The following is a 5,002-nucleotide window of genomic DNA, read 5'->3' as shown; positions in this document are numbered from 1 at the left end:
TTGGAGAACCGTAAATTAGGGCTTTGACTTAGCGAATATATATATATATATATATATATATATATATATATATATATATATATATATATATATATATATATATATATATATATATATATATATATATATATATATATATATATATATATACACTACATGTATCTCATTTAATTTTTACCTTAACAACAAACTGATTCTTGCCACCGTACTGTTTTGTGAGTGCTGAGGGTAACAGATAATAATAATAATAACAATAATAATACAACTACTACTAATAATAATAGGCTACGCAATCACATGGTAACGTAACCGGTCCCATTGCCTGGCCCCAAGCATAAATCCATAGGAAACACCGGCGCAGAACCTCTAAATTTACACACAAGTGTCAAATTCCATGTTTAGACAAGTCATTGGTAACACACATCGCATGTAGAAGCATATTGGTGTAGCGCTAATTCCTCGACTTATGACCGTTCAATTTATGCTCTGTCGATTTTAGTCCAGTAAACTTCTTAACGACCTCTCTTCAATTTATAAGTCTAAAATCTGATTTATGCCTCTTTATACATACATATATTATATATTTATATAATATATATGTAAAATAAACAAATTTAACCACGTTATTATGTGTTCCCGCTTTCTTTCATCGGGAGCCAGGAGGCGCGGCGTACCTTAAGCGACCACTCGGTGTTGATGTGGTCAGTGTCGCTTAACCGGACAGTCGTCAAGTGTCGCTTAACCGGACAGCCGTCAAGTGTCGTTCAACCGGACAGTCGTCAAGTGTCGTTCAACCGGACAGTCGTCAGTGTCGTTCAACCGGACAGTCGTCAAGTGTCGTTCAACCGTACAGTCGTCAGTGTCGTTCAACCGGACTGTCGTCAGTGTCGTTCACATTGACTGTCGTGTACAGTCGTAGAGCGGCTCCCTGCCCCTCCCCCCCAAGCCAACGTGAGAGGACAGTGACCGGGGAGGGAGGAGAGTGCCTCATCAAAGACAACCAGGAAAAAAAAAACAAAAACTCATCAGTGTATAAAGGTCATGATGAGTGTTGTATGAGTTTGATGCCTGAGAAAGGTTCACATCGCCTCCTCCTCTAACGTCTGCGGCAATAATTACTCAGAACGCTGACAGTATAAGGGCAATTGATGAATATGTGACCCAGTTAAGTGCCGCAAAAGTTAAGTGTTTGGATTCAATATTATGTAGAAAGCCCCCCCCCCCAAAAAAAACAATCTCGGAAGATGATAAGACAGTCTTAATGCTGTTTTATCTGTATGTCTTTAAATAACAAATCACCCTTACCACGCCTTCTGCTGCTCAGTCTGGTAAGTACAGTTGTTTTCTTCTAGTACTGGACGCTGACACTTTTTGCTATCTATATATTTTTAACATGAGATAGTTTTTCGATGACTGCCTTTCAACATGCCATTGAAGTTTTATGGGGGTAAATAAGTTTCAGTTTCCTTCGTGTTGATATAAGTCGGTTTCCAGGAACGCATTCCGCTCGTAAATCGAGGGATTACAATATTAATAGACTTCACTCACACAGTAAGCAGTCACAAGTTCGAGTACGTTTATTGAGACAATAAAATCTTGAAGGGATAGAGTAGCTTAGGCTATTTTTATCCCCTCCCCTAGTAAGGCAGTCGTAATGGCTGTGTGCTTTCTCCTGATAATTACCTTTCCTTCCTCTAGTAAATTTGACTTGATATATTAATTTCCTTAGTAAACAGCGTGCAAATGAAAATCCATAGAAACGTGACTTCATATATTTTAAAATAACAGGATCACGATATACAGCAGCAGCAACTGTGAGCAAAATATTTCCTTCAAGATGAATTACAACTTTCTCAAGCACGGAAATCAGAAATCATCTTTACACAAATCAACTTATTTTACAGCGATGTATATACATAAACATTGCCAATTTAAATTGCACACATAAACACTCATAGCTATTGTAACGCTCTCGTTGCCATAAGTAACAGTGAGACATTGCTGCCACTCCCAGGTAACACCCACACCATGCTCTAATATATATATATATGTCGTACCTAGAAGCCAGAACGCACTTCTCAGCCTACTATGCAAGGCCCGATTTGCCTAATAAGCCAGGTTTTAGTGAATTAATTGTTTTTCGACTACCTAACCTAACCTAACTTTTTTGGCTACCTAACCTAACCTAACCTATAAAGATAGGTTAGGTTTGGTTCGGTAGGGTTGGTTAGGTTCGTTCATATATCTACGTTAATTTTAACTCCAATAAAAAAAAATTGACCTCATACATAATAAAATGGGTTGCTTTATCATTTCATAAGAAAAAAATTAAAGAAAATATATTAATTCAGAAAAACTTGGCTTATTAGGCAAATCGGGCCTTGCATAGTAGGCCGAGAAGTGCATTCTGGCTACTAGGTACGACATATATATATATATATATATATATATATATATATATATATATATATATATATATATATATATATATATATATATATAATATGAGCAATAGGGAGCTGTGTGATAGGGGTTAACAGCAGCGCTGCCAGCCGCGGTTGACACACCGCTGCCAGACGCCACAACCATGCGGTGCTGCCACCTGCCGGCAACAACCATCCAGCGCTCTCAGCTATACCTAACAAGACACATCACTGCCGGCTGTAACGAGCGACGCGGCGTTGCCAGTTATGAATAACAATAATACAGTTTCGCTATAGATATTAGGGGAAATAAATAACACTTTGCTACCGGTTAAGGAAAACAACAACAACAGAACGCTGCCAGCCGTATGATAACACGGAGGCGCTCTCAACTGTGTTGACGGACACCACAGCGAAGCCCCCAGTCCCCCCCCCCCCCCGACCCTGGGGCCAGATTCACGAAACAGTTACGCAAGTACTTACGAACGTGTACATCTTTCCTCCATCTTTGACGGCTTTGGTTACATTTATTAACCAGTTTACAAGCATGAAAACTTCCCAATCAATTGTTGTTATTTTTATAACAGCTTCCTGGTGCTTCGGAGGTCATTAGCTGTTTAATAATTGTAAACTAAAGCCCAAAATGATCGAGAAAAGATGTACAGGTTCGTAAGTGCTTGCGTAACACCTTCGTGAATCTGGCCCCTGATTGCTGCTGCCGTGTTGAGTGCTAACATGGCCACAACCACCTAATCACCCTACACTTGTCTCAACGTAAGGCTATTATAGTGAAGCCTATAACATTGACAAGAGTAAATATTTATAATTTTAAATCATCATTGGTTAACTCAAGTCAGAGGGAGATACTGGTATTGGTATTACAATGTTCCTCACAGTCGCTACTCAACCGCGGTATTGAGCACTTGCGTAAAGTAACCTGAAGCATTATTTGAACTCTTACTATTTTGATTTAATGATCATCTGTAGTTCTGCTTCACTGTTTTTTTCTTGTATTTCACAGTTCATGACACACAGGTGAACATAAAGCAGTATTACTTGTCATGACTCGTGGTATAGTCATTACATTTATGATATATGCTCGGAAATAATACGTTATTCATTCACAACAAATAGTTTAGCTCAATCAGTGATTGTCAGCCTTGCTGAATAACAAATTATACCAACAACAAACTATTTTGTTTTTCAACAATGTCAAACTTCAAGTCTCTGTACTCTCATAAACCCAATGTACATTCTCTTATATAAATAAATAAATTTCATTTGAAAATTCAAATCTAAAGTAATTAAATAAAATGAATCAAATTGAAATGTTGTTTATAACAAGTTGAGACTTAGGAGCTACGAGTGCCTCAAGGTATTTATGAGCACCCAAATGTTAGACACTTGAGTGCCTAGGCAGGTTAATTAAAGATATTCCCTGCACAACGATAAGAGACAGAAGCAGCATCACTGAGGGGGTGGTGAAGAGGGGGGGACCTGGAGCTAGGCTCTGATGCCAGTCTGACCAAACACTAACTCTACAACAAACTCACATTCTTTGGTTTATTTACATTAATATACTTATCTCTACTGGCAACCCTTAGCGAGAAAAAAGTGTATTAATTTGTATAGTTATTCGATTTATAAATAGTGGTAGCCTATCATATATACAAAAACCCTAAATACATAAAATTGTTCGTAGTTTCTGAATATTTATTAATACACACCGTAAGTATAATTGCATTAAACATTACGTGAAGTAGTCCAAGTATAAATGTGCCGTATTTCGTGTATAAATGCATTGTTCAAGATCTGGTAATTACTGGTCGCGTCGTGCAATATATTTTTCTATTTCACGCACCACAATGAGATCAGGAGAAACAAATCGATGGCGAATATATTTTGCGGAAAGGTCGACAAAAGTATTTTCTGTGCGGAAAATTGACGGAGTACATATTCCATTGTAAAATGTATCTTCAGAAAGGCGAGAGGGGACATGTCAACAGGAATAATTTATATGCGGAAATAAGGCTGCACAGTTTCGATGGCAATTGTAATTTTTCTATACGTCATACCATACCAACAATAAGCATACCAGAGGTGGATAACGAGAAGCACGTCATCAAGAACGATGCCTTGTATGGCTAGCTTGAATGTGCATTCCACTCGTCTCTTTCTAACTTCTGCTTCATTACGTTCATTCACTGAGGGCTGTGGCATCACACACTACAGCTCGTCTCACTATATCATAGTCGAGTTATGGTGCCAGTAATGCACAGTGGACTATGGATGTGCAACATACTGAACCTCCAGTGTATGATACGGCATTCAGTGGTGGTTGTGGCAGCATTCAATGCAGCAGACAGGTGAGGTACTGGTGCTATCTTGTGGAGCAGGGTTAGAGCATGGCCCAGCTGCCCCCTGCTTGATACACAACTATCATCAACATGGAGCCGCTAACTGAGAGTCCAGTGGCAGGATTCATCAAGCATTTACGCATCCACTTACGAAACCGGTATATCTTTCAACATTTATGGCGGTTTCGTTTGCTGTCATCGCACATATTACGAGCCTCGAAA

The sequence above is a fragment of the Procambarus clarkii genome, chromosome 52 (assembly GCF_040958095.1).
Source record: "Procambarus clarkii isolate CNS0578487 chromosome 52, FALCON_Pclarkii_2.0, whole genome shotgun sequence".
NCBI classification, from domain to species: Eukaryota; Metazoa; Arthropoda; class Malacostraca; order Decapoda; family Cambaridae; genus Procambarus; species Procambarus clarkii.
Note: the sequence above shows the minus strand (reverse complement) of the source record.